The following is a 6,281-nucleotide window of genomic DNA, read 5'->3' as shown; positions in this document are numbered from 1 at the left end:
AAAATCGACAAAATCATGGATTTTGCAGGGAAATGGATGGCATTAGAGCAGATTATGCTAAGTGAAGCTAGCCAATCCTTAAAAAACAAATGCCAAATGTCTTCTTTGATATAAAGAGAGCAACTAAGATCAGAACAGGGAAGAAGAGCATGAGGAAAAGATTAACATTAAACAGAGACAAGAGGGGTGGGAGAAAGGGAGAGAGAAGGGAAACTGTATGGAAATGGAAGGAGACCCTCATTGTTACACAAAATTACATATAAGAGTTTGTGAGGGGAATGGGGAAAAAAAAACCAAGGGAGAGAATTAAACAACAGCAGATGGGGTAGAGAGGGAAGATGAGAGGGAAGGGGAGGGGGGATAGTAGGGGATAGGAAAGGTAGCAGAATACAACAGTCATTAATATGGTATTATGTAAAAATGTGGATGTGTAACCGATGTGATTCTGCAGCTTGTATTTGGGGTAAAAAATGGGAGTTCATAACCCACTTGAATCAAATGTATGGAAGATGATATATCATGAGCTTTGTAATGTTTTGAACAACCAATAAAAAAAAGATATATACTCTGCTCACTTAAGCAGCACATATACTAATATTAAAACAATACAGAGAAGATTAGCATGGCGCCTATGCAAGGATAACATGCAAATTGGTGAAGTGTTCCATATTTTTTTTAGAAAAGATATACACTACTATATAATGTATTATTCACACCAAAATGCCTAAGGTAAATATTATTTAACGCATATGCCCTAAAAACAGGTATGCTGGTTTTTATTATAGAAATTGAAGTTGTAAAATTACACAAACTATTGTTTATATCCTTATGAGGTATTTGTCTTCAGCTAATGCCAATTTCTTCCAAATATTTTCTCCTCCATATAGTAAGAATCACCAAGCCCCTCCTTCCTTATAGTCATTCAGTTGTAAGTGTTAACTCAAAGCACTAAATTAGGCTTGCCAGAATGAGAAGCACACAGCATGATTCCCATCACTTCTCTATCCACCTCAAGATTGATGGATAGAGAATTAGATTATGTCTAAGAGATAGAACAAGCTCAGATCAACTGGGGAGTTCTGGCTGGATTTCTAGAATCAATCTTCAGACTTCCTGTCTAGTTACTTATTCAAGCGCTTCATGCTGGCCAGATCAAATCAAGAGACAATGGTTTTTAAAATTGAGGGGAAAAAAATGGAGGTAGGTTTCAAATCATAGAGTCTCATTTTTCCATGTAAAATTTATATCATGTACTTTATCACAGAAATCTTTATCACTTTCTAAGTCCTTTTGTTTTTTCCTAAATCTAACACTTTTCACATTAGAAAAAGTATATCTAAGGAGACAAGACACTCTCATAATAAATAGGGTTATTTGAAACAATCTACTGTGTTTGCATAAGCCAAAAAATGGCTCAGAAAACAACCATAACTAGATAATTATAAATGTACAACAGTGAAGAGAGTTTATCAGTTACACTTGATAAGTTTTAAATATTGTTTTCCTGTACTCTTTCAACATGAAAAGCTGTAATATGCTCCCATAGAGCTTGCTTGATTTATTGGGGCAAAATAGTATGTATTTTGAAAAATGAGCTCTCTGAGCATTGATGAAAAAGGCCCAGAGAACACAGAAGGAGTGGTTACACTCTACTGCGTAAATAATGCATTAGAAATCTGTTCTCATTCAAAAACACAAGTAAAATGTTTCTAATGACACCCAAAATATTAATCCTTCAACTGTTTCTCAATTAGGAATGTCACTATCATTTTTTCCTTTGAAGATAATTAAATTAGTTGTTTTAAATTTAGAGAAAACCCAATTTTTAATTAATAATATTTTAAAAAATAAATCTTGGTATGAGAAAATTACATCCCCATAAAACTACATTTCTGCTAAAGATAATAATTTCCATTTATATATTATGCTATGCAGTTCAGAATTTTGTTTTGGGTTTAAATATAAGCTATTTAGGAAACTGCATTCAGATGACCTCCAATAAATGAACATATGAATCTAATTAAATTTGTGTTAACAAGGAAGTTAATATGAATTAAGAAAATAATTTCATAATAGAAAAATAGTGAAATAGGAAACATAATACATTTCATTTTCATGATAATTTAGCCAAAGATAAATTTTAGCTTTACATTTTTGGAAAACTGATTTGTAGAAAATAATAATTTGTAAATGAGATAAAAATAATTTCAGAAAGTCATTTTAAAGATTCTAGTATAGTTTTATCTCCTAAAACATAATAACTTCCCTCATTATTTCCTTATTATTTTCATTTGTTTACCTGTTCCTTCATATTTCAAGGGCCATATCTCAGTCTAATCATTTCACAGCATACAATAATACTGTACTAAAATAAGTCTATCATGCTTCCAGTTTTTAAAGTACTAAAATCATCACTTTTGATCCATTATTATTTTACTCTACAATAAAATTTATTATATTAAAAAGTATAATTATATTAAAAAGTATCTTACCCCCATTTCCTATTCCATTTCTTCTCTTGCCTCAAATAGAAGTAATTTTGTGCCGCATTCTGTCTGCAGCAAAATAACCGGGGGTGGGGGTGGGGGTGGGTGGGGTGACCAACAACTTGTGTACATTGATACAGCAGGAGTGGGAGCCGTTTATTGTAGGACAGGAACGGTATTTATACATTCCATACAGCTTATCTAATTAACATAAACTAAATACATCAGTCAACCAATAAGGAATCTCCACACTTAATGGCTCACTGGCGTTGTTACTTCACAAACCACTCCCTCTGGCATTTTGCCAGGCGCCATCCAGACTTATTTACAGACTCTAACATTTCTCTGGCAAAATGCCAGGTGCCATCCTGACTTGTTTATAGACTCTAACAATTTCGACTTTTGAAGTGTTTGAAAATCTGTCAAAATTTGGCTTCTTGTCTATCCCCCCACCATAATAAAAAGTTCCAATTTAATTTTTAAATTATTATTATGTGGTAATGAGGATCGAACCCAGTGTCTCACACATGCTAGGTGAGCGCTCTACCACTGAGGCATGGCCCCAGCCCCCAATTTAAATTTTTAAAAATCATTCTTATTTTATTCCTTCTAATTGATTGATAATGTTTTCTGAATTCTCCCTTAGGATCTAGTATTGGTTTAGTATACTAAATACAAGACTGAATATCCTCATTAAGAATGGTTTACATGCCAAAGAATAAATTTCTGCCCTAACAAAAAAGGGGTTGTTGTTCAATTGCAATGCAGTGAATGGAGAAATGAAGCTACAAGAGTATGCTGTACATATGTGCAAATGCAAACATCAGAAAATCCAGCCTGTCATTCTGTGCCCCATTAGCTATGTATCCAATGTATTAATATGTAAGTGAAATATCCACATGCATTTTTATATTTGTGTGTTTAAATAGGTGTCTGATTCTCAGGTAATTTCTAATACTTATTTTATTCTATTGTCCTCAAGAATTCTTTGAGACAGGGACTGCATTAACAAAATTTCCCAGATGAAGAAACTTAAGGGAGAACAGTAGAGGAAGGGGAGACAGGGATAGGGAAGAAGGAAGGAAAAGAGGTAGTACTGGAAAATTAAATAAATCAATAAATTAAATTAATTCATATGTGCTCTATGCATATATGAATGTATCACAATGAATCCCATTTTTATGTATAATTAAAATGTATTGATTTAAAAAATTAATGGAAGGGAGATCCGTAGAATACAGTGGATGAGGCATTACCAGAGAAAGGAGGAGAGAGAAAGAGGAATATTGGGGATTATCATTGAGCATATTATATTGTGTGCATAAATGAATATGTCACAATGAATCCTAGTATTATGTATAAATATAATGTACCAATAAAACATAAGAATTATTTTTTAAATTGATGTATATGAGTACAATTTAAACTCAGATCTGTTTGATAATCTAGTCTACATTCTATTTATTTATTTATTGCTTATAGTCCTTAGGGATTGAGCACAGGGCATAGTACATAGTAGGCAAGTGCTCTACCAATTAGCTATATCCCAAGTCTAGCCTATGCTGTGGAACAACCTACCACTGTGCTAAGATGATAAAAGTAGTTCTTCAGGTGAACAGTGCCCTCCAGTCTTCTCTGAGGTGTTTCAGGAATGTATCCAATGCTGTTCAATACAATTTGCAACAGAGAGAATGCAAATAAATATGAGTCAGTAGAACGCCATAACTCTAAGAACACACAGAGAGAGTTAGCTGAAAGTCTGATGGGAGGAGGCACTCAAACAACTCAATCCATCTTAATCTGACTACTTCATATTACCTGACCTCATCTATCAATACTCTGTCTACATCTGCGGTCATCTTTTTAGTAAAAACCAGGAAACAAAAAGCACTTTATGTCCCCCCATCTTTTCCCCATTAATAATTTTGGTGAAATGTAAGCAGCAATCCATCGATGGAACATTCATGTAGAAGCAAGCCCAGACAACTTTGTGGATTTGGGCTAAGAAGATTGGAGCTGGTAAGTCATAGCATTTTATATTTCTTCAGTACTGTGGAGGCTGTTTCCTCATCCATATAACCCTGAATTTCTGCATGAAAGCCCCAGTTTAGAGGGAAATAATGTTTCTGAGTAAGACTGCCCAGGTCCACTGATCCCAGAAAAGAAAGTGCTTATATAATCCACAAGGTCAGATAAAGCTGGCCACTTTTATATTTTATCTCAGAAACTGAACTCATTTAGAAAATGCTCTTCTAGAACAGTTACATTTTCCCAGTTTCCCTGACACTGTCATTATTTTCAATTTTAACCTAAACAGCAGAGTGTACTCTGCTCTTGTTGCCTTAAGAAAAATGTTGTCTTTACAATTATATATTCCCAGTATTTATCAAGAATGGTGGACAATGCTACCCATTTCTTCCATTTCTATAGAATAGAAACCATGTAGTTCTATCTTTGTCGTTCCAGAGTACCATACAATGACTAATGCAAAGAAGACTATTGGAATTATTTGACAAATGAATAAATAAATGGGCAAAGTGAATAAATATATATACAAACATGTACATGTACATATACACATACGTATTTACATCCATTTGAAAACTTGCATTTCATAACCTAAATTCTCGTACAAATATAATTTTTAAATAGCGTGAAGAATAGTCTGTGACTTTCCTTTTCTATCAGAAAGATAATATAGAATACTGGGTAAAAAACAAACTCCTAGAACAAAACTGCTATGGTTTGAATCTTGAATTTGTTTGCTTGTGCTCATTTTGCCTCAGTTTTCTCATTTGGAAAATGGAAAAAAATAATTACCAATATTATGAATTTGTTATGAGGGTAAAATAGTATCATAAAGTGCTTACCACTTAACTGTGATGTTAATGGGATTTTTGATTATGTATACGTATCTGACAGGGTTAATTTGGTTCCATGTTTTATTTCAAGCAAATTCCCTGTATCAATAGAAATATTTTCTATTTATTTTCTTTACATTCATACTCCTCTATCAGAAAGTGATAAATTCAGCTCCTCTTTCTCTTTCATCAAACATGGATTTGATATTTTCTTGGTTTATGGTACAATTTAAATGTGGTTAGACTATCTTTGGAATTTAAGAAGATGGATGAGAAGCAAATTAGTGTTCAAGGTTTAAAGTCAGTAAAAGTCTCTCTAGAATACTTCTGAAGTAAGCATTATGAAATACCACAGAGAACTGAATGAGAACCTATACCTATATCACATAGTCAGTAAATCCTAATTCGCATGCCACTGAACGAGTTACCTGTCTCAAGTGAAATAGGATAGACATCATCCTAGCTTTCAAGTTGCTCATAATCACATACAGAGAATAGTGGTCATCATGAACTGGGAATAAGAGCCTGAAGCATCAGTTGTTTCAACAACACCTGAAATAACTATAAAGCTTATATGTAAATTTCTAATTTGGGTAGCTCATAGATATAGTAATAATAAAAATCTGAGTGTTACTTTGCATCTGAAAATATTAAAGATATGAGCATTACATTGCATGGGTGGGGGCATTCAAAGAGTGACCTGCTAAGTAGCAATCATTGCTGCCTTCTCCTCTCATTATTCTTATCAAACTTCATGGAAGGGAGAATGAGGTGGCCAGTTAGACTGACACAGCCAAGTATTTCAATTCTGAGCTAGAATTCTTATTTATAAGTTAAGAAGATAAAGAGAGAGTTCTGCTTCAACAAGGAGAGGAGAGGAGATAGATGACTTGGGCGTGCTGATGAAGGGTTTTCTATCAATAGGAAATTCACT

At 33.5% G+C, this 6,281-nt stretch overlaps 1 non-coding gene across 1 annotated transcript; it reads left to right on the top strand.

The window, feature by feature from the left end:
• The first annotated feature begins 567 nt into the window (after positions 1 to 567).
• LOC120884565 (U6 spliceosomal RNA) lies at positions 568 to 674 on the top strand. Its single transcript, XR_005727000.1, has one exon. It is a non-coding gene; the product is annotated as a U6 spliceosomal RNA (small nuclear RNA).
• The last annotated feature ends 5,607 nt before the right edge of the window (positions 675 to 6,281 follow it).

Source organism: Ictidomys tridecemlineatus, chromosome 3 (genome assembly GCF_052094955.1).
Source record: "Ictidomys tridecemlineatus isolate mIctTri1 chromosome 3, mIctTri1.hap1, whole genome shotgun sequence".
NCBI classification, from domain to species: domain Eukaryota; kingdom Metazoa; phylum Chordata; class Mammalia; order Rodentia; family Sciuridae; genus Ictidomys; species Ictidomys tridecemlineatus.
Note: the sequence above shows the minus strand (reverse complement) of the source record. Positions and strands in the feature narration are given on the sequence as shown.